The 26,891-nt window shown below is 45.2% G+C and overlaps 1 long non-coding RNA gene across 3 annotated transcripts; it reads left to right on the top strand.

Moving 5' to 3' along the window:
• On the top strand, positions 1-26,891 carry LOC122240145. 3 transcript variants are annotated; one of them, XR_006219502.1, is made up of 5 exons: positions 1-125; positions 4,905-5,004; positions 22,718-22,802; positions 25,950-26,086; positions 26,340-26,891. It is a non-coding gene; the product is annotated as an uncharacterized LOC122240145 (long non-coding RNA). The 3 variants fall into 3 exon arrangements; XR_006219503.1 differs by lacking the exons at positions 22,718-22,802; positions 25,950-26,086; positions 26,340-26,891 and adding exons at positions 17,445-17,570; positions 18,125-18,256; XR_006219501.1 differs by lacking the exons at positions 1-125; positions 4,905-5,004 and adding an exon at positions 22,252-22,335.

Genomic DNA, 26,891 nt, shown 5'->3' with positions numbered 1-26,891 from the left:
GCGGGCCCAGAGTGACTGCCTGACCTAGATGCCTCTCAGGAACGAGCCTATTATTCATTAACAAGCCCAGTTATTTTACGGGCCAATTAACTTGGGAGGCCGTGGAAGGGAAATTCCGACGTTGTGTAAGCCTGCGTCTCCCCCCCTCCCCATCCCCCTTTTCTCCCCACTGTAGTTTGGGTCTCTGCCACTGTTTAAATTTGAGCTGATTTGCTATCCCGGCATCTGCAGTTTGATTATTTGACTATTGCCTGGCTCTTGGTCAAACCACTGGGGAGCCCACTAGCCAGTGATTAAATCTGAGCCATGATTATAATGGTTTTATTTTAGTGGGGCCTCTGTTTATGGGCCCACTGGTATTAGAGTGCAGTGTTATTGTAATGAGGTATTAGCCTCCTAGAAATAATCAGGTGAAGCTAGTAGGCTAAGAAACGCCAGGCAAATGGAGTCCATTATTTGGCCAATACACCTCTACTTGATCTTTCATTCTGTTCGGAAAAAGCGAATGTGTAGGAGGAATGAGAGGGGCTGGCTATTACTCAAGCATATACGGTGGTCAGGCATGACCTAGGCACCTGTTCATGTTGTACATTTTATTGTGAAATGACCCAGCGAGGTAGCATTATGAGTGTATCTGTACTTACAGAGGAAGCACAGAGAAGTTATGAAAATTGTCCTTGGCCACACAGCTAGCACATGGAGGAGGCATACACTGGGCAGAGTCTGACTTGGGGTGTTTCTTTGACGTTGAGCTGACTGATGTGGGTATACTTGTAAGGCGCTCCCAGCTCCTACTGAGTCTTTGTTTTTGTTGCTTTTTGGTCTGCTGATGGTTTCAGCATCAGAGAAATGCTCTGTGGTGGGTGCTACTTGGTGGGAGGAAGCCATGAGAGGTAAGAATTCAGGTGAGGTCATCTGCAGGAAGAAATACCAAGATTATAAGTTGTGATTTTGTTTCTTGGCTTCTTAGTGAGCTTAGGGCAGCCTGAAATGGATAGATGTGCTGCCCAATCGGCCGAGGCCGATTCCAGCGCTGCCTCTAACTTCTGTGTGTCCTCAAGCAAGTCCCTGCCTCTCTGGTCCCTGCCTACTTTTCCAGCATCGGCACCTGCCATTCCCCATCTTGCTTCTGCCGCATTAGCTTCACAGAATGCAAGTCATTTATTTGGTAAGTGATCCCAGGAAATGCTGAAAAGGGAGAGGCGACAGGAGACAAGGATGGGGAGAAAGGCAATAAAGGGTGAGCCATGAAGTACAATCCCTCATGGGCACCTGGAGCTTCACCCTTCAAGGGGACTGTGGGAGCCAGTGTGGAACGCACACTTCGGTTCTCCTACCCGAGGGCAGAGTGACCTGCTCTGACTTGGGAAAAAGCCCCTAAACAGTTGCGAGTTTGGGCAGTTGAAGACTGGCTGGTGGGCACAGATGTTGTCCAGTGCCAAGATCATATGGGCGTCTCATGGACACGATTCTAATATAATGAGAAAAATAAACCTTGAATTGTTTAAGCCCCTGGAACAGGGTTTTCCAAGGTGGGCACTTGTCTAAGGGCCCCTCGCCTTCTTGCAGTCCTGAGTACGTATTGCTCTTTTTCTTGCCTTAGATAGGGACCCCTCCCCCCCCACTACTGCCTCTGCCTGGTGTGTTTTTCCTCTCCCTCCTCATCCATGGCCTCTCTTCATTCTTTCAATGCAGTGCAGTTTCCAAGAAGGGTGGTGTCTAACCAACCCAGCCAAAGTGGTTTCTTTGAACCCAGATCTGCCCAAATCCAGACAAAGCACAAGCCCAAGTTGTTTTTTTGTTTTTTTGTTTTTTTTTTTTAAGACAGGATTCAACGAGGAGGAAATCCCCCTGTCAAAAGCACTTCCTCTCAATATCCATGCTGAGTGGTAACAAATAGTTTGCTCTCTGGCTTCATATAGTTCTGGCCACTGTGTGTCCATTAAAGAGGGTTCCAGTTAGCAGCTGCTGCATGCGAAAGCCACTCCAGAAACTTTCTGGCTTCAAACCACAATGATTTTGTCATCTCTCATAATTCCTTTGGGTCAGGAATTTGGGAAGGGGCTCAGCTGGTCAATTCTGATTTGGGGTCTTTCACGTGGTTGCAGCCAAATGGTGGCCGAAGGGGCTGGAGCCCCTGAGAGCCTGTCAGGCATCTCTCTTCACGTAGCCTCGGGGCCGTTCCATGTGGTCTCTGAGTGTGGGCAAATTTGGGCTTCTTTCCTGGCTCGGCAGTCTCAGGGCAGTTGATTGCCGACACGGAGGCACAGGTGGAGACTGAAGGTCTCAAGAGTGAGTGTCAGTCACAGTGGGCAAAGGGGTATCTGAGTCACCACCAGGAAGTCGCCTCAGAAGTCAGGTAACATCGCTTCTGCATACTCTCTTGATTGAAATAGTCACAAAAATGTACCTATGCTCAAGAGAAGGGACATTAGACCCTACCTCTTTTGGAATAGTGAGAAGATTCTAGAAGAGCATGTGAAATGGGAGATGTTGTCGTAATCATCTTTGGAGTATACAGTCTGCCTCCAGAGGGTGCATGTATGGGGTGGGTGTGAAGGACGAGGACGGAAAGCCTGGTGAGTAAGCAGGTCTGGGGGAAAAATAGAGTGGGGTGTCCTCCAGCGGAAGGAAGAAGAGGACGAGCTGGTTTGTATCACAAAGGAGGAAGAAATGGCTAGAAAACGGTGACCAGGAGTGGAGGAGTGAAGGAGAAAGTGCAGGAAGGATGTGCCACGGATTCGTGGCCCTGACGTCTAGGTGGATGGCGGGTCATTTGCTGACTTGGAGAACACAGGAGGAAGAGCAGGAAGCAGGAGTGGGGCTGTGGATGGGCTTGGCTTTGGCCGTGTCGCGTTGGTTTCGTACTGCCTAATTGGTTAAAATTCCTCCACGTGGAAGACTGAGCCACGTGTGGAGACTGGAGGAGACCATATCCAGCTCTTAGGATCTCTGTATAGGGACGTGTCAGGTACTCAGACAAATACTGGGTGGCAGCAAGGCAGGTTCTTTGGCCCTCCCGTGCAGCTGGGGAAGGAGGCTGCTAAGAGTGGCACAGCACCACGTTTGCCAAACTTGCCAGGTGGTCAGAACCGTCTGGGGAGCCTGTTAAAAATAAAAGTTCCCAGGGCTCACCCCAAACGTACTGAATCAGAGTCCTCAGGGGAAGGGCCTTGGGAATCCCTATTTTTAACAAATGCCCCAGGTGATTCATGACCGAACGAGTCTAACCCGGACTGGGTTGGTGATTACGGGGCTCCACGTGGTGCAACACCGGAGCAACGTTCACATATGCAACAGGTACGTGGTACCCCTGGCCTTGTGTTCAGCTGTCACCTGGATTTAGAGCTCAGGTTCTAGAGACCCCCATCTGAGTTTCGGTTTGGACTCCACTGCTTCCTATGTGACCATGGGAATGTGGGACCCTGTCAGTCTGTTCCTCGTCTCTAAACTGGGGACAATGATGATAATGTGATATATATAAGGATTAAATGAGTGCATTCCTACACCAGATCTCTGACAAGTGTGTGTCCCACAATTCAATTCAATTCTGTCCCTAACCACCCAGAGTTAGCATCAGATCCATTAGTTAAAGGGCAAGCTCCCCACCAAGGCTGCCCTTTCTTCAATGCCAGCCACAAGTGGGGGTTCCCATGACCCCTGTGCCTTCTCCCAGTTGATAGTTCACTAGAATGACCTAACAGAACTTAAGAAAGGGCTATACTTATGATACCATTTCATTATAAAAGATACAAATGAATAGCTGATAAAGTGGTACGTAGGGCAAAATCTGGAAGGATGCCAAGCACAGAAGCTTCTGTCTCCGAGTGATAATGATGCGTGTTTAGGTTGGAGGACCACTGCCCTGAGGCTGTATGCAAAACCGGATTGTCTGAGTTGTGAGGGAAGGCTGGAGACATTGGCTTAGGACGAGGCAGATACCTTGGTTTCCTACCCAGCAGCCCCAGGGCTACCTTACCCACCACCGGGAGAACAGCTTGGCTTTGCGTTATGGTGGCTGTGCTGTTCTGGAGAGGCTGAGCCCTTACCCAGCCCTGGGATGAATCATGATTGGTGAGTGCCAGTCAAAGTGCTCTCCTTCCACTGGCCATCCAGCTTTGGGTGTGGCCAGGTGACCCCAGGTGGCAGGGAGGTAGGAGGGGAAGTGCACACGGAGTTTGAGAATAGGTATCCCCGTGGGTGAAAAGATAAGGAAGAATCACTCACTCTTTTTTCTACCCCTGGTGCTGTTTTGTTTCCAAAAAAAGTACAGGTGTTTATTCTTATGAGTGGAAAACACTCTTTTTGCTCCCCACTCCCCACCCAACTCCCCCTGATCCATGGCACAGGATTTCCCTTGACCTGGGCAGGATAAGTCGGCTCCCTTTCTACAGCTCCCCCCCGCCCCCAGCACCTTGCATCTCCCTTCGGCAACACCCCCCAAACTTTGGTTCCACTTCCCTTGCCCAGTGGAAGCTCTGTGAGGGCGGGCCAGGCTTGCCTCCTTCCCGGCTGGCTCAGTTGGCAGTAGCCAGTAGGTGCTTACCGTTGCTGACTCAGCGGCCTGCGGCCTCCCCCCTGGCCCTGACCATCCACTCACTCTGTGGTGCTGTTTTTAAGGGGCCTATGGGACAAAAGGGCACGGACGATGAAAGTGTGAATGGAAAAGGGGGTTGAGGAATTTTGCACAAATGAACCACAGTCAGGCAGGGCAAATTCGCCGCATTCTTTAGAAGCCTGTGAAAATCTGGCAGACAAAAAAGGGTTTTGTCAGTGGGTGTCGAGTGATGAGTGTAACCATGGACAGTTTTCAGGAGTGGGGAAAAGGAGTGAGAAATTGCTACATCCTCTTGGACAAGAGAGAATAATGCCTTCTAATTTTGAAATGTCTCTCTTTTTATAAGGGTCCAATGGGTGGTGGTGGAGTATCTTCTCTTGGAAAAACAAATCAACTGTGTTAACATCAACAAGGAAGTCTTCTCTGGAATGAAGCTGTATCTGTAGGTGAGGCCGCAGAGAAATTCTACCCCACACTTTGTATGCTCAGGGGCAATCACTGGCAGGGAGAAGATTGGTTCTTTGTGTTTCTTTTTCCAAAATGTTTTTATTTTGAAGTAATTCCAGATCTAGAGAAAAGTTGCAAGAATAGCACAAAGATTCCCTCATATTCTTCTTCTAGATTCCCCAAATGTTGCCGTTTTGCCACATTTATTTTGTCATTCTCCCCCCACGCCCCATGTGTGTGCGTGTGTGTATGTATGTATATATATGTATATGTGTATATATATATATATATATTTTTTTTTTTTTTTTTTTTTTCTGAACTGCTTGAAAGGGAGTTGTGGACACGGTGTCCTTTTATCTTGAAATACTTCAATGTATATTTTCTTAAGTGACAAGGACATTCTCTTACAATGACCAAAATCAGGCGATTTATGTTGATATAATGCTGTATCTAACCTGCATACCTTATTCAAATTTAGCCGATTGACCTAATAACATCCTTAGTAGCAAAAAAAAATTTTTTTTCTGGTTCTGGGTCCAATCCAGGACTGTGTGTTAAACTTGATTGTTATGTCTCTTTAGTTTCCTTCCATATGGAATAGCCCTCACGTTTTGTCTTTCATGACCTTGACATATTTCAAGAGTATGGGCCAGTTGTTTTTAAAGAATGGCCCTCAATTTGGGTTGTGTGATGTTTCCTTATAGTAAGACGCAGGTTTGCATTTTGGGCAGGACTATCACAGGAATGATGCAGTGTCACAAAGACTGATTTTAAAAAGGCAATCGTTTTGAAGGTTTGGTGTTCAAGGAAGATTGGAAGCATCACAGATTGGCTGTGACCCCAGTCCTTAGAATCACTTGCTAGAGATGTAGCTTAGGGGTGTGATCTTGAGAGAGTCACTTTGCCCTCTGAGCTTTAGTTTCTAATCTGTAAAATGGGAAGAGTGGTGGTGGCTTATATTTATTGAGCACTTCCTATCGCCAGATGTTGTTTCAAGTGTCTTCTACATAGTGACTCATTTAATCCACATGACAACCCTATACCAGAGGTTTTTTTCAACATTATTGGTCTCCTTTTACAGACGGAACTGAGGCACAGAGAGATAAAAAACATGTCCAAAGTCACACAGCCGATATGTGGTGGCAATGGGTTTCCAACCAGGTTACTCTGACTCTAGAGGCTACCTGTTTTTTTTTTTTTAAATTTTTTTTTCAACGTTTTTTATTTATTTTTGGGACAGAGAGAGACAGAGCATGAACGGGGGAGGGGCAGAGAGAGAGGGAGACACAGAATCGGAAACAGGCTCCAGGCTCCGAGCCATCAGCCCAGAGCCTGACGCGGGGCTCGAACTCACGGACCGCGAGATCGTGACCTGGCTGAAGTCGGACGCTTAACCGACTGCGCCACCCAGGCGCCCCTAGAGGCTACCTGTTTAATCCTCATGCCATATTGGCTCCTTGAAGTGATATTTCAGAAGGTTGTTTCTGAGGAGAACTAAAGAAGAATATTCAGGGCAAGACAATTGTTAATATCTTCTTTTATTCAATGTGTTTTTCATTTTGTAAAGGATTTGATCAAGATGTTCCAACTTGGTGACACTGATGTGACCAAGGATCTAAGCTGACATTTAAAAGGCCCCTGGGGCCTCATGACGCAATGAAGTCAACTTTGGGCTCTGTTAAGGGTCCAGGGCAGTACAGCCTCTGCACTTGGCCTTGGCTCTTGGGCACTCACAGATGGTCAACACCCAGTGGTGATGAGCCTGTGAAATGGAGCCGGGTGAGGAGACCACTGATGCCATTTTTATTGGGTTTGGAAGGCTTTCGAGTTGCCTATGTTAATGGCATTCTCCTCAGGCCATCATAAGGTATGTTCCCATTTCCCAAATGCTTGCTGGCGGGGGGAATGCAGGCAGAAGCAGGCAGATCAGATCCCTCTGGGCAGGAGCACTGATGCTTTGGGGTTTGAACGAATAATGTTGGGGAAGGGTGGAAGAAATATTCCGAAGTGAGTGGAGTCCATCATATTTTTGCAGGGATAACCACGTGCTGTTGTTTTGTTTTTTCCTTGTCTGGATGAGAGGGATGGAAAATGAATGTTATGCTACCTGTGTGTAGGACAGGGTTATTAACCGGGTAGGTTTCAGGAATTCCATGAACTCCTTGAATCGTGAATGGAATTGAGTACATCACAATTGAATTGTGAGCGAATATGTACATATTTACATGTATTTCCTACAGAAAGATTCCCAGTTTTTATAAAACCCTCAATGTGTTCTGTTATTTAAAACAGAAAAAAAAAAGAATCCTTGGTGGTCAGGAAGAGGATATGAGAGGGAGAAAAGGAGAGAGAGAGAGAGAGAAAGAAAGAAAGGGAATATTATTTCACAATAGTTGTACAAGAAGTTGCTAGGAAACCATTCATTGACTTTGTGAATTGTAAACATTTTCTTCTTAACCCAAAATAAATAGACCTCGTATCATTCCAATCTTGAGAACCCAGCTGCTTGTGTGTTGGGAAGGAGTGGGGCTCTGTGTGTGTGTGTGTGTGTGTGTGTGTGTGTGTGTGTGTGTGTAGGGAAGGATAGCAGTTGGGGAGAAGGAGAGGAAGGGAGGGTGGGTGGAGCAGGGCTCTCTGAGAATGCAGAGAAGAGGAATGTGGGCTTCTTACTGTCTTTAAGAAGGAGCAGAGACCTTCCTGCAGCCAAACTCAGCAGATGCCCCAAGATTATAATCTATATGACACTGATGATGGCTACAGGTGACAGAACCTGTCCTTGTTTGCTCAATGGATATGTGGGGGGTTTTGCTTGCCTTCAAATTTGCAAATCTCACAAATAATTCAAATCCCCTGGAAGGAAACATAAAAGTGAAGTAAGCTGCTTAGCTACTTACTTCCTGCTTCTCCGGCAGAGCCTTCAAACTCCTGGGGCCTCATTCTGGGCGTGGCTTTGGCCTGTCCCATGTGGCTTATAGGGAAAAGTGATCAGACTTCTTGGATTTTAGGGCATCCAAATTTCAAATACTTATTTTACATTCTACTACAGATTTTGTTATCTCTGAAATTATAAAATATGCTTGAAATCCATATTTCTCTAATTATCAGAGTTGAGGGTCCATTGCTTTTAATCCCTGAATCCATGAGGAGTTTTGTTTATCTTTTCACCTTCTGCCTCCCTTTACCACGTATTTCCTAGTTTTTTTAAAGTTTAAATTTGAGTTATAGAGCCAGCTTCTTCTTGTCATCACCGTCAATATTGTATATTTTTGTAAAGCCATATACATCTTAGTTTTTATTATAGTTTTGGACTTTCAATTTAAATACGTACACTGGTTATTCAGAAATACCGTAATATATTTAGCTAGTGTCCCCATTCACCCCCAGCCCTTTACTCCATGACCAACCTGCCCTGCTGTCCATGCCATAGAAGTGTCTGTCCCACCTTCTTTGCCAGCCCTTTCTTTACACTAAATGTGCTACGCAGGCTTTAATCTAAAACCAATCACTCGACAGTATCTCCAATGATTCTCCCCTCTTTCCCTACTTTATCAATCTTTGCTCTTTGCTAGATCAAATCCGCAAACATGCACATGTGCTGTTATCCCTTACGTCTTAAAAACAAATGAACTTCCCATGATTCTGCTCTTCCAAAGCCTTTCTACTCTTTGATTCCCTTTGCAGCTGTATTCCTTCTAAGAGGTGTCTATACTCTGTGTCCACTTCCTCTTCTCCCACTTTCTCTTAAGGCCATTCTGATCTGCCCCATTGTTCCGCTGAAAGTACTGTGGTTGGGGTCCCCATTGCCTAACCTGAGACCATATCCAAGGGTCATTTCTTAGTCCTTATCTTACTTGGCCTATTAGCTGCATGTTACACAGATGATCACTTTCTCCTTCTCGATTTACTTCCTCCCTTGGCTTCCAGAGTACCACCTTCTTGGTTTTACTGTTTCTCTGGCGTCTCCCTCCCTGTTTCCCCTGCTATTCCCTCCTCTGCTACTGTTGGAGAGCTCTGAGAATTGGACTTGGTCTTCTGGATTACACTCATTCCCCTGATAATCCCATCCAGCTTCATGGTTCTCAATGCCACTCACATGCTGAAAACTCTGAAACTGAAACTTCCATCCCAGGCATCTCTCACCTGAACTCCTTACTCAAATGTCCAGCTGCAGACCCAACATCTCCATTTGTATGTTTGATGGATGTCTCAAACTCAGCGTGTCAAAACTTCACTACATTTTTATCCCCTAAACCTGTTCCCTCAAAGTCTTCCCAAACTTAGTCATTTGACAGCAATTCTACCCCTCTGGTTTTTCAGGCCACAAATGGTGTTATCATCCTTGACCCTGCGGTCACACCTCTAAGCAATCCATCAGGAGATCCTGCTGACTGTCCCTTCAAAATAGGTTCAGAATAAGCCCATCTCCCGTCTTTCACCGTGGTCCAAACCACCGCCTTCTCTGAGCTGGATTACTGTGATAGCTCCCTACACTGGTTCCCTGCTCCCATCCTTGGTCCCCCCATGGTCTCGCCTCAATACAGCATCCGAGTGACCCTTTTAGAGACTTAGTCACATCACACCCTTATCTACTAAAACCCCAAAGTCTCCAGTTTCCTGCACGGGAAGAGTCAAAGGTCTTTCAAGTGTCCTCAAGGCCTCTGTGGTGACATCCCTTTTTGCCCCGTTTCTTCATCTCCTCCCACCCGCCCCTTGCCCTCTCCACACCAACCACCCTGGACCTTGTGTTGTTCCTGGAATGTCTAGGTGCACCCTGCCGGAGGCCCTTGGCCCTGGCTGTTCCTCTGCCTGGCACACTTCCCCTAGATACTCATTCCCACGGCTCCTTCAGATCTTTCCTCAAATGCCACCTCCTCAGGCAGGCCTACCCTAAACACTCTGGAAAGAGTTACGACCTGCTCCACCCCCACCATCCAACAACTTAGCACTTCTGACTCCCTACCTTGCTCTAGTTTCTTCTCAAAATTTTTGCCATATGTATCGCTTCCAGAAACCATGCACTTTACTATGCTTCCTTATCTTGCTCACCCTGTTGAAGATGTTTTTACCTTTTGGAGCATCTCCATGGGTATTTGAATAGGAGGTCTGGAGAAGGCATACCCATAAGGTCACATCTACTATCATGTGAACCCAGACCTTACTACATTCATCTATGGTTCATCCTTGTTTATTTTTCTTTGTATTCCAATACTTGCTTGATTGGCACACAAGGCATTTTATGACCCGCTTTCTCCCGTGCTGCCTCCAATCTTCCCCTTTTCACAAAATCTTGTGACCCTATTGAACGACTTCCAAATCCCCTTAATCACTGATGTTTCTTGGTTACTGATTCTTTAAGGCTCAACCCAGATGTTATTTCCTTTCTGGAAGCCTTTCTGATCATTTCAGTCAACACATTTTTTTCAACGGATGTTTAATGAGTTCCTACTAGGTACCACAGAGATAAAATGGAAAGTGGCACAGCTATGGCCCCTGCTTGTGGTCCGGTTCTGGGAATAGGAATGAATACATCATTCTGTTCATTAAATGGGAAGTGGGTAGACTGGGAGTTCTTCCTCACGTCTGGTGTTTCTTTCCATGGAGGAGAAGCTCTGTTAGAGCTCCCAGCCTTTCAAATGTTTGAAATTGTGAATTTAGGATAGGTGACTGGGAATGAGAGTCTCCACCTTTTCTTCCCTCTTTCTCTGGCATATAATTCACTTTGCAGGAAGCACACATTCTGCTGGCCTTCTCCAAAAATTGAGTTTGGCATGGCTAGGCCCCAGGGTGGGTCCAGGTGGGTGGTATGCAGTGAAAATCTGAAACTGTTTGCAACTGACCAGATGGGTAAATTAGTCTGATTCTGGGGTTTTAGTACGAAGAAGTCTACTTATCCATCAACCTAAAGTCTCTGATAACAGCTTATTTCTAAATTTTATCTTCCAATTGGTTCTGAGGAAGGGAAAAAAGGACATCACTAGTTGGGCTTTCTCAAACCTCAGCAAGAGTATGAAAGTAAAATTCTGAATGGAACTCCTAGTTTATTCTCTTGTAGTGTCTTTTTCAAAAATTTTTAAATGAAATTTGTTGCATCACTGTAATGATCTATTTATATATATATTCTCCTCCTCCTCTAGAATGTGAGTCTCTGCCTCTGGTTGTGAAATTTGTACACTAGACAAAGGTATCTAGCTTGAGGGACAAGTGGGGGCTAAAATTTTGACCAGTGCTCTGCTGGTTGGTAGTTGTGTCTTTATCTGGGGTCACATCCTCTCAGAAGGTGAAGAGCCTTTTTGTAATTTTCACAAGACCTCCTTAGGTGCCAGCAAAGCCCCATGTCCTTGTATTTGATGAATGAAGAAATACATACTCTTTAGATGGGCATCACTATTGCCTTATCGAAATGTAATCATCCAGAAGGGAGGAATCACATCTATTTAACTCATTTTTCATCATCCTTAGTCAAATACAAGAAGAACAATACATCAGGCAAGACCCAGGCAGAACTGTAAGGGTGGGAAAGAATATCGCTTTTCCCGGGCCATTCCCTTAATTTCTATTATTATTATTATTATTATTATTATTATTATATTTAAGAGTAATAGAAAAATAAAAACAATGAATTTGAATTCAGGGGATCTCAGATCTGAACCTTCGTTTTCTTCTATCTAAATGGAAAGATCTCAATGGTTGGGGTAAGGACAAAACAGTACATTATATGTGAAAAAATATTGCATGCCATAAATTCATACAGACATTAAGGGTTATTAATATAATTCGTTGATTGCTAAAATTATACTCAGAAGCATTTGCTAGTTCAATTAATGTGTAAGACTCGCTCTGACAATGTTGATTCTAATGATAACAACAAAACTTGCTTATCCTGGAAAACACCCAGAGGCATCTCTTTGAATTACTCATTTTCCAACAGGTTTTTATAGATTTTGTAACATAATTTGAAAGGGTCTAAACCTACATGCTAAAGGGCATTCCACTTAACATCTGCACTTCTTACTCTGCACATATATTTACCTCTATTTCTGTTGGTTAGTAGTTGCTTAAAGGGATGATTTCAGATCCTACTTGATGAAGCCATTCTGCTCGTTAATGAGACGGTACCCCATATCACATTTTTTCTAACCAAATGCATTCTGGTGGAACAGGAGCATCCTTCCAACGTCCATCTATTTATTTATTTATTTATTTATTTATTTTTAAACATTTTTTTTTCAACGTTTTTTATTTATTTTTGGGACAGAGAGAGACAGAGCATGAACGGGGGAGGGGCAGAGAGAGAGGGAGACACAGAATCGGAAATAGGCTCCAGGCTCCGAGCCATCAGCCCAGAGCCTGACGCGGGGCTCGAACTCACGGACCGCGAGATCGTGACCTGGCTGAAGTCGGACGCTTAACCGACTGCGCCACCCAGGCGCCCCAGCGTCCATCTATTTTAAAGTCCTTGTGAGAGCAGAGCCCTAATAGTTTTGTGGGACAGGGCAGACAACCAGGGCTGATCGGTGCAGTAGAAGGTAGAGGGTTGAGGCATCAACATCAAGTCTTTGTATTTCCCTGTAATCTTCCTGACTGTAGTTCCCAAGAAATATACAGTACAAGACATGGAGAGCAGATGAGGTGTGTAGTACAACTTCAAGGGCAAGGGCAACGTCAAAATAAGAATGCCAGGAAATTTAAGGGTAAGGACAGGGATACCAGGAGGGTGTTGGTGTTATCCAGTTGTTGGAATCATCCAGGCCTGGGTTCAAATTCCCAGTTCTTTAGTTGTTTCCCTGCATTAGCCTCAGGTTCTTATCAGTAAAATGTGGCATTTTACTCATTCCATAACACTAGCAGAGGGATCAGATGAAGAATACACTTTGAAATGCCTTGCAAACAATAAGTAACTACATGATTGCCATGATTATAATTATTATATCAACAGTAATGTCTTAACTGGTAGTTTCTAAACACCATAAATGTAAATAAAGCAGTCATGGTGCTTAAGAGTTTGGGAAGCCAGATGACCTGAGTTTGAACTCAGCTCTGCCACTTACCAGCTGTGTGAACTTAGACATATATCTTAACCTCCCTAAGCCTCAGTATTTTCCTCCATAAAATGGGAATAAGATCAATATCCACTTCATATGTTTTCGAGAGACCTAAATTACATAACAAAAGCAAAGAACTTGGATACTGGACACCTCACTGGGCCAAGAGCCCTCAATTGTTGTGTGTTCTTTCCCATGCTTTGAAGTTGTTACTGCCAAGGAGGGAGAGCAGGGAGGACTCTGGCTGTGGAATACTGGGGAAGTCAGAAGACTGAGGGCCACCTTAAGCCACTGCCATGTATCTGAAGTTCTTTCCAGTAGCTGGCTTAGGGGTTTCCCAGGACTATTATGATGCCAGGACATAGCACTTCTGCCAGAAGGAACCGACAGGACAGGACCAAGCATCATGGCTAAACTTTCGGAGTCAAGCAGTTCAATTCCTATATCCACCCCTTATATCTGTGGGACCTTAAGCAAATTACTTAACTTTTCTGAGGCTCAGTTTCTTTACCTGTAAAATACAGGTGATACATCAGACAAGGCCTAGATGGAATTGTGAAGGCCCTCTTTCCCAGGCCATTCCCTTAGTTTCCTATATTATTATTGATCCATAGAGTTGATATGAGGATTAACTGAAATAATAAATGCAAAAATGTGCCTGACTAGATAAATGGAGACATTTTTATTAGACCAGCAAAAATCATTTAATCGTACATTTTGGCAACCAGTTATTGAATCCTCTCTCTATGTCAGATACCATTCTGATTCATTCAACAAGGTGTTTGAGTATTTTCTGTATGTTGGGCATCATAATAGGTGCTTATCCATCAAAGCCTTTGAATATCTAGATAAAACACCCCTCAAGACTCTTTAATTCCACTACTCTGAAATTCACAGGTTGTGAACCAGTTTTTCTTAATTCATGCATCAAAGATGATGCCAAGACTTTTGTGAACAATTGAAAATATAAAGAGGAATAAAACTTGACCCTAGCAACCAGAGGTTTCCCACCGGGTAGGGCCATTTTGACACTTTCATCTTATCATTTCTTTCTTTCTTTGGGTGTCATCTGTGGTTGACTTCTCTTTTGTTATGTACCCAATGGTTATATTAATTAACTAATGGAATAGACACGCATTGTGTTTCTGCTATGTGCAGGTCAGAGTACGAGGTCTTGTTTGGAATGTAATAAAGAAATAAGATATAGTCCCTCACTAGGAAGTTCTAATTTAGTAGTGGAGATAAGGCAACCATGAGAAGTCAAATAATAATCATCTAATAGTGTTTTGCTGAACACAATGAGTGTCTGACTGAAAAGATGATTTTGAGGAAGTATCACTGTTAAGAGGTAGGGACATTATAGGCAGATGGACCTGATTTCAAGTCCCAGGTCTGCTCTTAACTAAGTCTTGACTTTGCCAAGTCATTTAATCTCTCTGAAAGTTCTATCAGCTTTAAAATAGGACAAGACATTGGGAGTATTGACTGAGTCAATGCTCATAAACTCTTAGCACAATCCCTGGCACAGAAAAGCTTGGCTTTTTGCCATGACTGTCTGAATTAATAGAATCATTATCATACTCACTCACAAACCCTCACTACCCCCTGTGTGTGGGTGCACGTGCATATCTGTGCTCATTGTGTGCGTGTGGTTAGACATTTTACTTGTCATGCATGATCCAATCTGATCAGAGAGGTCCATTCAACCATTCATCCATTGGATGAATAGTTACCAAATGCCTACTATGTGTCAGGCAATGTCTGGGGCACTGGAATACAGCAGTGAGCAATCAACCCTAAAAGTCAAGGTCTCTGCCCTCACGGAGCTTACCTTGTAGTGGAACAGCAAGAAGATACATATAAAACATAAACTATGATGTCAGGCAGTGATAAAATGATATGCTCTGAAGGAAGGGGATTAAGCACCTTCTCTCTTGCTATGACACAAGGACTATTTTGTTCCTCGTCATATCTCCCCCTATCCAGACCAGTAAGCGAGTGACCTCTGTGTTCAGGACACCACTCTCTTTTCACATTTCAGTCTCTGAGTCAGAAGGACATTCCTCAGAAGACATTCGGGCCATCAGCAGGAGTATATCTGGTCTCCTATAACTGGGAAATGGGAAGCCAGGAGATAAAAGGCAGAGCCTGAGAGAGTAGCTAGACTTTGCAATAACGTTAGAAGGAAATAATTATGGGTGCTCCAAACTGATCGAGTTATTAGTCCAAATGCATGGCGTGGCCATGCAGGGAGTGGCTAGTGGCCAGTGGGGAACAGCTGCTTTTGCTGTGACCAGTCCCTCCAGTGAGAGCAGGAAGAAGTCTAGTTAGCCTGATTTATTGAACTATTTAACGTCCACTGGATGTTCTTTATTTTACCGTTATTTATGACTTGCTGAGTCCTGGCAGTAGGCTTTGGATGAAATAAGGTGCAGGTGGAAGGCATGGCCTGGGGCTGAGGAGGTTTCCACATAAGGACGGGACCAAGCAAAGCTTCCACAGCTGTCACTAAGCACATGGGCTGAGAAGGTGGTGACATCTCCAAGGTGTGAGCCTAGCTCGTCCCCGTTCCCTGGATTCCTTTCACACCTCCGACGTGCTCCCTGCCCCCCGTTCCTTCCCTCCCTCTCCTCGCAGACATGTCTCCCCCGGCAAGCAGGCCTTCGCGGTAGCAAATGACACGTCAAACCCACCCCAATATCTCTGGGATTTGGTTTGCGAGCCCTGGCACCACACTTTATGTTTACAAAAGTCAAGAGGAAAGAGAGATCGAAGAGGGGAGGCATGAGGAGGAAACAGACAAGCACACACAGAGGCCATTTTACTCCCATGAAGAGGAGCAGATGTTTCTCATGTGAGTTTCTCCTCGTCTGGAGCGGCTGCGATGTGGGGGCACCATCCCTGCCTGCTCACTGGGCTCGAGGTGGGGGGTCTGACCGGAAGCCTGAGGTGGGCCGGCAGCTCTTCCCCTGCTTCGGTCACGCGTGGGGCCCTGACGAGACCCCGCGCTGTTGACATTCCCTGCCAGGGATCCATGGGGGGGAAGAAACTCTCTGGCTGCCAAGCTGCCTCACGTTGGCTCCAGAAGCTTCCGCCTGGATGTCTATCTTGATTGGCCCCAGACCATCCCCTGCCTGACCCCAACTCGCCCACTCAGGGCTACCTTTTAACCTTTCTGTCCTCACTCACTCTGGACGGGTGTCTCCCCTCAGCCTCGGCTGTGCCGGGCTCAGCCGCCCTCTGAGTGTGCTTCGTTCCCACATGGACCCCTCCTAGAGCCGCTGGGAGCTTAGCTAGACCCTCCGGAGTCCGTCCGCACACGAAATGCCACAGACTAAACACTGAGTCACCGCTCACTCGCTGCTCTCCCCGAAGCTCTGGTTTCAGAGGGAGGACCTGAGGGCTTCACTGAGAGAAATACTTTCCCCCTTTTCTTGCTGGGTGGTTTTAAGGTGCGGCAGCGGCAAGATTGCTGGGGAAGTTGTGGGTGGGCCGGGGGCCAAGTACGATGGAGGTATCCCTGGGTCAGCGTTTCGCGTGAGCACCAACCCCAGCCTCTCTCTCACCCCCACCCCTCGGGCTCCCCCAAGACGGCAGACAGGAGCAGTGGCTTATGATACGACCACCACCTCGCTCGCAGAAGGGGAAGGAAGTGGCAACCAGGCCACCAGATCCTCCCCACGGCCCTGTGGGAAGGCAAGGGAGGGCTGTCCCATTTTGCAGATGAGGAAATGGAGATCCACGAGGACAGAGGCCGTAGCCACGGCCTGCGGGAGAGACCGGTCCTGGGGCCAGTGTTCTCATCCCAGCAGGCGGCTGCAGGAAACAGCTGGCTTATATAATGAGAAAAGACGGACTGGGAAGTTCAATGTTGGATTCTTGGGGGAAAAGGAAACTGACCTCCCACAGTGAAGCGATCAAGGCGTGGCTCACGGGCCAACTGGGCATTTGTTCAGCGGCCTGTGCAGTGACCCGAGCTGCAATGTTCCATGGGTGGGGAAGAGTACAGCAGGATCCGTTGGCTCTTAGGAACTTGACCTAGTAGCTGGAACCCTGGGAATTTGCTTAGCTTGCTTATCAGTCTCTGGCTCACCCTGAGCAACCTGGGAAACCCAAAGGCTTGGCATGGCTGTCTGAGGATTAGCGTTGATCTGTTCATGGACGGGAGGGAGGTCTGGTCATTTTGTATCTTAGAGAGACGGTTAAGGGTCATGATCAGTCACTGTGTCCACTCCATGCGTCAGTATTACATGGCAGCCTGTGTCATCTCTGTTTTGTCTGGTCCACACTGATGAACCTATTAATGGATAGAAGGAGGGTAGGAGGTGGAGAAGGAAAGGAAGGTAACAGAAGCACTTTATAATTTACCATGACATGCTTTTCTGGCTCCTTTTTAGAATGCAAAATCCAAAAGCTGGAGCATTCTCTTCTGTCTGCATTTTGAATCTTAGGAAAGCATCCAGTTACCATCACAGACCTCCAGCCCGCTTTCTCCCAAGGAGCCATTTCTTCGGGAGGAGGAGGTAATAAAAAGGCTCTGACTCAGGCAGTGTTCTTAAATATTTGTGAGCATGACCCATACATCCATGTGAATGTGACTGAAACAAAAGTTTTACAAAGCAATATTTACCCTTACTTTTGTAATAAATTCTGGAATGTTCTCTTCCACTCTATTTTATATTACTAAAAAAAAAAAAAAAAGTTACTGGTTGACCCACTCACACATGATTGGAAAAACTCTGTTATAGACATCTTGGTCAAAAAACAGCTTCTCCTAAAATGGCTTCATTAATTAGTCAGTCCCAGGTCCGGACCCCCGGACCCCGTAGATGACACCAGTTACGGTCAGCTGCTCTGGTTGCTCACCCACACGGGACAGGACGATGATGAGGATCAAGGTTTCAAATCCTCGAACAGATTGTTACTGGAGAAAAGACTCCACAATAAGGAACTATGGGCTACATGGTGGTGAGGGGTGATAATATCAAAGGATGAATGAGAATGACCAACTTAACTTCATTTTTCCTGCCTCCTGCCCTTTGCTCATGTGTTCCCTTCTCCTGAAACACTCTTCCAGTTCGTCTGCCTCCGTCCAAAGTCTACCAATCTCTCAAGGAGCAACTCTTCTAGGAAGTCTTCCCTGACTACCTTTCCCAGCTTGGAGCCTGCAAACATTCAACTACCACCTATTTAATGTGCCATCATGCCTTGCCAGTTAAGTTGGAATGCCTTAACATCTTATGACTGATTTCTTTTAGATCAAATCTACCTGGCTTCTTGTACTACCTGGAAACCATGTCTGTGAAGTGGTCTTCTTCCCCCTGCTCCTAGTAGAGTGAACTAGGGGATTGGCACTTGGCCAAAGCAGGGCACTCTTGCTCTTGGGCCCTATAACATAGACCTGTGTCTTTGTCTTTATAATCTGTTCCTAGGGTGACCATACGTCCTGTTGCCTGGCTAGTCTTGGCTTATCCTATTACCCAAACATAATTATTTCTAGTGTCCCATTTACTCTTAAAGTACACTGGTTTTGATGATATGTTCACCTCAATTCACACCAACAGGAACTGCCTTCTGTTACTTCCTACTGCGCATTTATGATATCTATAGCTTATAAGACAATTTCACCTACATCAGCTCATTCTCTTGCCAAATTGATTATTTTCCCCTCAGAACCGCTCCTTCCTCTGTGTGCCACCACTAGCTCCCTGTCCTCTTTAGCCAGAGGTCTGGGAGGTAGCCTAGGCTCTTCCTTCTCCTTGACCTCATGAGTCCATTCATTCATTCCTTAAAAAAAAGGTTTGAGTTCCCACCAAGGACCAAGTACTGTGCTAGTTGCTGGGTATATAAGGTGGTGAATGAAACAGAGCATTTTCTTCTTTGAATTTATATGCTGGCTCGAGAAACACCCACAAATATATAGTTTCGAGTGGTGATAAGCATGGCAAAGGGAAAGAACAGGTTCTCTGAGAGAGAAGAATGGGGGAGGTGTAGGGCAGGCCTACTTTATATTGGGGGCCCAAGAAGGCCTCTCTGAGGAAGGAACACTTGAACACTTGAACTTCTGATCTCAAGGATCAGAAGGAGCCAGTTAAGGAATGGATTTCAGCAGCAGGGGTTGACACACTTTCATTTTCACATTTTATGTTGATCACTCTGAAAGCCATGTGGAAAATGAATTGTAAGGGCCAGGAATGGAAGCAGGGACACCAACTAAGAGGTAATTACAGTTGTCCAAGTAAGAGTTGATGGTGGCTTACACTAGGAGTAGTGGAGATAAATACAAGTGGACAGATTGGGGGTGTATTTTGGAGGTGAAAATCAATAGGATTTGGCAATGCATTGGATGTGGTAGAGGAGAGGGGCTGGTGGTGAGGGAGAGGAAGGTGTCTACCAGGTGCGTGACTTCAGCAAGACAGTGGAGAGTGGAACCATTCATTGAGATGGGAAGAGGAGATGAGGAGAATATTTGATGGCGGTGGTAGTGGGTAGATCAAGACATCAGTTTGGGATGCATTTAGATAGAGGTGCCTGTGAAAATTCCAAATGCCTATTTCAGCTTCGTGGGCATGTGCAGAGCTCTTTGCTTAGAAGGATGAGCCCTCCTGAGCTTGGTTTAATGCTCTCCTATTGCCATTTTGAAATTCCCAATAATTAAGTGAAGTTGGATTGGACAATGAAGCACGTGTGTGAGCAGAAGAAATACACCCAGTTTGCATGTCTGCCATTCCTTGTCCCCCTATTCACATATAGTAGTTGTCATGTCCCCAGCACAAATTTTAGTAGATTCATGGTGAGTAGGAGTTCAGTGAGACTCTCAAAGTGAGCACAATGTAGGTGCACAAGGTGAGCACATCTATGATTGGCCAAATGAGGGCACCGACAACCCCCAGAAGCCATACCTTCCACTTAAAACAACTTTCTTAGAACACAGAAGGAAAACAATGATATTCTAAGAACCACAAATAACCAAGGAACCCTATCAGATCCTTACTTAAGCTGAAAATGAAGGTACAGAAGGAAAGGAAAACATAGGCAACCTATCATTCCTTTTCCTTCTGTTCCTTCCTTACTCATAATTCTGGGTGGAGGATGGGTGATTTAAGAAATGAAAGTAACTGAGTTAGTTTGGTGCAGCATTTCTACTGTTGTGGTAAAAACGAGGTACGAGGTACGTATGCAAGTAAGAGGCATGAATTGTGCACCTTTGATGGTTATGCATAGGAGTTAAATGCTCTTCTATTTGCATTTAAAATTGACATTGGGGGCGCTTGGGTGACTCAGTAGGTTAAGCATCCAACTTCGGCTCAGGTCATGTCTCACGGTTCATGAGTTCTAGCCCCACATTGGGCTCTGTGCTGCAGCTCAGAGCCTGGAGCCTGCTTCAGATTCAGTGTCTCCCTGTCTCTCTGTCCCTCCCCCTCTTGTACTCTGTCTCTCTGTCTCTTTCTCAAAAAGAAATAAAACATTTTTGAAAATTAAAAAAACAACAACCTGGCATTGCACCTGGGTGGCTCAGTTGGTTAAGTGATCAACTCTTGATTTCACCTCAGGTCATGATCTTATGGTTCGGGAGTTTGAGTCCTGCATTGGCTCTGGGCTGACAGCATTGAGCCTACTTAGGATTCTGTCTCCTTCTCTCTCTGCCCCTCCCCCCCCTTGCTCTCTGTATCTTTCTCAAAAATAGATAAATAAATAAAAACTTTAAAATTGACAGTGAGCAGTATAAAGGTGAATGGTACATTCATGCTACTAATTTATAATTTTTAATTTTTCTTTACTTAGAATGACAATAAATAGAAAATAAAAAGTACCATGAAAAATCCTAAGAGAGACTGTAGAAGAAGAGAAAAAAACAACAATTAGTACCTTTGATGGCAATTTTCTTCCTGCATTTTAAGTAGGATCCCACATTTTTATTTTACACTGAGGCCTGCAAATTATGAAGCTGGCCTTGTGTAGGAAATAGGCCAAGAGCCCCACATCACCGAATTTTGTTGGTACTACCAATTAAATATCTTTTCTCTCTGTCCCTTGAGTCTTCTTAGCTTGGCTATCTCTTCATTATCTTGCCTTCCTTCATATCCCTCAATTCCATCATTCTGTGAGATACCCCTCCCCCCTAATCTTTAAGGAGGGTTGGCATGTCTAGGAAACAGCAGAGCAGAGATACTATACAGGGGATGGCTTAAAAAGAGAGAATTATAGGTCCGCAGAGAGACAAGAGAAGTAGAGAATAAGTGGAGGAGAAACTCCATGTGGGATACTCCCTGGAGACGTAGGGGTTACCCCCAAGAACCAAGGGTCCTCGTCCTTTGTAATGGTAAGAGGAGACAAGTCCTAGTTGACTCCATGACATGCTACCTTTATAGAAAAACAGTGAAGCCAATTATCTTCCTACACTGTTTTCCCAGAACGTAAGGAGAGACACACTCTCCAGGGCTGTCCCACCCAGTGTCTGTTTGAGGGGCTCATGTCCAGGACTTTGGGGCCATGGTATAATGTCTGGATGTTCCTGAACCCAACCTACTTGAGGCCTGGGCAACTGTCCAACCTCCATAGATCCTACTACGTCCTCCTAGTTGCTACACTGTCAGCCAAGCCATGCCAACAGGTAAAGGAAGATCCTACTATGAGCTTCCCAGAGTGTGAAGGAACCTGTGGAGGCAGAAGTAACATCAGTGTAAGAGTCTCTGTGAAAGCTGAGCCATTTCTCAGTTCTGGGACTTACAGGACGACCACATTTCCCAGCCTCCTTGGCAGTTGTATTGGGTCATGTGACTGAGTTCTGGCCAATGGGATCTGAATAGGAGTGATCTGATGGTGTGAGATAGACATTATGATGCCTGATGTTCTAGGTGGAGAGTCTGACTTACGCAATTTTTTTTTTTAATTTACATCAAATTAGCATATAGTGCAACAATGATTTCAGGAGTAGATTCCTTAATGCCCCTTCCCATTTAGCCCATCCCCCCTCCCACACCCCCTTCAGTAGCCCTCTGTTTGTTCTCCGTATTTATGAGTCTCTTCTGTTTTGTCCCCCTCCCTGTTTTTATATTATTTTTATTGCCTTTCCCTTATGTCCGTCTGTTTTGTCTCTTAAAGTCCTCACATGAGTGAAGTCATGTATTTGTCTTTCTCTGACTTACGCAATTTTATGCAAGCTCACTAGGTGGTTCTTTTACCAATGCTTCCTTTAGAGATGTCAGGGAGGATGGGCTGTGGAAAATAATGAGTCTACTGGAGCAAGATGGACATTTCATGGCAGCTTTCTTAAGAGCATATAAGGTACTTGTGGTAAATTTTTACAATAACGGTCCCAGATGAATTCCTCCTCTGGTATCCATGCCCTCATGTGGTTCCCTTTCACATGATGGCCATGTGACTTGTGGTGGCCAATGCGATGTCAGCAATCATGATGTAATCAGAAGCTTGTTCCAGGCTTGTGCTTGCTCTCATGGAACACAGCCTTCCCAGATGTCCCTGCTGAGCACAATCCACAACCAAGCCACCAGCTAAGTGAAGCTGCGTAAGTGAGCCCAAGCGAAACTAGTCAAAGAACCACCTGGCCAACCCACAGAATTGTGGCACTTAAACTGTTGTTTTAAATTAATGAGTTCTGTGGCAATAGATAACCAATAAAACAACTTATTCATGCCTGTTTCCCCAGAACCTACTATATTGCCTGGCATATTTCTGCCCTCAAGGCATTCTTATGGACGTAAGCTTTATCTTCCCAACAACAACCCTGTCAGGTAAGTATTACTACCATTTTGTATTTATTTTTAATTGTCAGAGTCACAGAAATTCCTACTCATCCCAACTTCACACCTAGGGGGACTGTCTGATTATTTTACAAATGTAATAACAGGTTTGGGGAGACGCACAAACTTGCCTCTCGTCACCCAGCAGACTTTGATCGCCTATATTATATGCCCCCTTTCTTAATGAAGAACTGATGATGGTCTTTCCCATTTGTTGAGTACTTACTATGTGCCAGCTGCTAAGTGGCACTTTTGTCCTTGCAAAAACCACATGGAGCGGGCCCTATTAGCATCTTGTTTTAGAACAAGAGACTCTGAGGATCAAGAAGGAAATGAGACCGGCTACCCAGAGCTGGTTAGTGGCAGCACTGAGCTCTAAACCTGGGTCTATCTAGATCCTGCCTCTTTGGCCCTTCACCATTTCACTTGACGTAGAATCACAGTTCACAGGCGGATTAGGTTCCCAAGTGGGTGCGTGGAGCAAAATTCACACACCATGAAAAGAACTCTTGAAAATCTCCCAAGTCTCCTTTGAAGTACAGTGGATACTACTTTACTTAGTAATAGATATGTAGAACGCTTTAATATATTTCGGGTCTGTATCATGTTTAAAAAATGGCTTTCAACACAAGAATCGCACTGGCAGAGTCTGGCTGGATGCTCACAAATTTCATTGATTTTCTTCTGGGACTCACAGGAAGACTGCATTTCCTAGCCTTTTGCAGTGAAATTGGGCCATGTGACTGAGTCCTGGCCAATGGAATATGGACAGGAGTGATCTACGTCATTGTCAGTGTTGGATTTTAAATACTTCTGTCATTCGATAGCCCAGGAGTTGACAAATTATGGCCCCAAGCCAGTCTGGCCTGCTGCCTGTTTTTGTAAATAAAGTTTTATTGGAACACAGCCACACTCATTTGTTTACACATTGCCTCTGGCTGTTTTCATGCTACAAGAGCAGACACAAGTAGTTGTGACAGAGACCACATGGCCTGCAAAACCTAAAATATGTACCAAAAGGAAGAATATCCAATGTGAAAAATTGTCTTCAACAAATGGTGTTGGGAAAACTGGTCAGCCACAGGCAAAAGAATGAAACTGGACCACTTTCCTACACCATATACAAAAGTAAATTCAAAATGGATTAAACACCTGGAACCATAAAAATCCTAGAAAAGAGCACAGGCAGAAAGATCTCTGACATTGGTTGTAGCGACATTTTTCTAGATGTGTCTCTTGAGGCAAGGGAAACAAAAGCAAAAATAAACTATTGGGACTACATCACATCAAAAGCTTCTGCACGGTGAAGGAAACAATCAACAAAACTAAAAGGCAACCTACTGAATGGAAGAAGATATTTGCTAATGAAATATTTGATAAAGGGTTAGTATCCAAAATATATAAAGAACTTATACAAATCAACACCCCAAAAGAAATAACCCAATTAAAAAATGGGCGGAAGAAATGAACAGACATTTCTCCAAAGAAGACAAACAGGTGGCCAACAGACACATGAAAAGATGCTCCACATCACTCATCATCAGGGAAGTGCAAATCAAAACCACAGTGAGATATCACGGCACACTTGTCAGAATAGCTAAAATCAACAACACAAGAAACAAGCATTAGCAAGGAGGTGGAGAAAAAGGAACATTTTTCACTGTAGGTGGGAAGGCAAACTGGTGCAGCCATTGTGGAAAACAGAATCTCCATATGGAGATCCCTTGAAAAGTTAAAAATAAAACTACCCTATGATCCAGTAAATATGCTACTGGGTATTTACCACCACCCCCCCCAATTCAGAAACACTAATTCAAAGGAATACATGCACCCCTATGTTTAGCAGTGATATTTACACTAGCCAAATTATGGAAATAGCCCAAGTGTCCATCGATAGCTGAATAAAGAAATATATATATATATATATATATATATATATATATTCCATTATATATATAATGGAATATTACTCAGCCAGAAAAAGAGTGAAATCTTGCTATTTGCAATGACGTGGATGGAGCTACAGGGTATTATGCTAGTGAAGTAAGTCAGAAAGAGACAAATACTATACGATTTCACTCACCTGTGGAATTTTAGAAACAAAACAAGTAGGAGAGAGAGAGAGAGACAAGCCAAGAAACAGACTCTTAACCATAGAGAACAAACTGATTGTTACCACACAGGGGGTGGGGTGGGGGGATGGGTGAAATAGGTGATGGGGATTAAGGAGGGCACTTGCGATGAGCACCGGGTGTGGTTTGGAAGTGTTGAATCACTAATGTACACCTGGAGCTAATAGAACACTGTACATTATACTGGAATTAAAATTAAAAACACTAGAAGGGGGAAAACCTGGGGAAAAAAATATTTACCACAAGTTCACGGACATCTGCTCTAGTCCCCCTGCAGTGGTTGCTCTGACGCACCACCCGCTTCCCTCTTTAGCAGTGAAAATTTAATTCCTCAGCTGCTGGGAGTGCTGCGGAAGGGTGGTCTCATCTGCATTCACCGACTGGTAACACCGAGGCTTCACAGCATAACCACCTTGCCCCGACGCAGGGCATCTCTGGGAGGCCACCCAGTTCCAGAATTCTCCACTGGGCTCCCGGAGACTATTTTGGGGCTGCAATGCAGCTCATCTTCTCCCTCTGCCCAATCTTGCCTCCCTTCCACAAGTGTTGATCCCAGGAGCCCTCCCTCCCTGATAAACATCGTGCATTCTAATCTCACCCTCAGAGTCTGCTTCTGGGGAATCCAGCCAGCAGCAGCTGTCATCTCCCTCTGGAGTGTTTAATATGGCAGTGTCACAGATGGAAGGTGCTGATCATCACTGCTTAGAGGACAGTCACTAAGGAGCACCTCCAGACACACTTCACCCTGTGACTTCCATTGTGTTATGCCTGTTGGATTTGGTATTGTTTGTTACAGCAGCCAGCTCTACTTACTCTGACAACTGTGGTCAGCAAAGCAAGGCTGTGGGTGATGAGAGGCGTATGAACACAGAGAGCACAGATGACACGCTTTCTCAAAGTCACTCTGGAGCAGGTGCCGTCTAAGTGGGTTGGAAGGTCAAGTCACGTCCATAACATATTGTTCTCTTTTGGTCTCTCTTTTCTCCCTCTCGCCAACCACATCTAGCGGAATTCTTCTAGATTAAACGTGGGCCTGCTGTGACTTCACCTCCAGCCCTGTTTGGGACTCCACCATCAAAGCATCTCTGAACAGCTTGCTTTCTGCAATAGTTGAAGAACGAGTAGCGTGTGGATGGCTGAGAGGTGGATAAGGGGGGGATCGAATCAAGCCCAGATGTCAGTCAGTCTCCCCCCGACCCAAGCTGAGGGCTGGGACAGAACTCAGGGGAAGAGTCCCCATTGGGAGGGGGGGGGGTGGTTCCCAGGAGCTGAACGTAAACAGCCCCGGTGCTGACTGCCCACCAGGCATGGCTGCACTTGTGTCCGCCCCGCTGCAGGAGTGTCTGCAGAGGCAGCTGGAGCCCAAAGTGGTCTTTTGTCTCCCCTCTCTCTGAAGTCATCCCAGGACACAGGTGTGCACCCCCCCCAGCCAGCCGACAGAGAAGATGAATCAGCTTCCCTGAAAGACGTGCCCCAGAGCAGTCTGTCAGCTGAAACTTGTCTGAAGGAGCACGCTTCCCTCCTGACCACAGCTAATGAAAATGTGTGGCTTGCCCGGGGAAGAATCTATGCTATTCTTTAAAGGAACGATGCGAACCACAGATGTGCAGCATCTGGCATACGATAGGGATTTCCCTGAATGAGAACGGTAACTGGACCAGCCAGCTTATGAGATGCCTTTGGGTCCAGGCATGTATTTTCCTCCTTTTGCCTCTGGATTTGGGTTCTCAGAAGTTCAGGTGAAGCCCAAGTCACTATCACTTAGTGTTTTTCATTATATGTGCCCCCCTCCCCGTTTATCTTCTATGGTCTTGATGAATATGCTTGAGATGCCCCCAAACCTATAACCCTGCCTCTAAGTCTTTGCTCATGTCATTCTCCATTTCTGTACAGCCTCCCCTTCTTTATGACCATCTAATTTGTCAGGACTCTTTCCATGGAGGTTAAG

This window comes from Panthera tigris, chromosome B4, assembly GCF_018350195.1.
Source record: "Panthera tigris isolate Pti1 chromosome B4, P.tigris_Pti1_mat1.1, whole genome shotgun sequence".
Taxonomy (NCBI): Eukaryota; Metazoa; Chordata; class Mammalia; order Carnivora; family Felidae; genus Panthera; species Panthera tigris.
The sequence above is the reverse complement of the archived record's forward strand: the minus strand, read 5'-3'. Positions and strand labels throughout refer to the sequence as shown.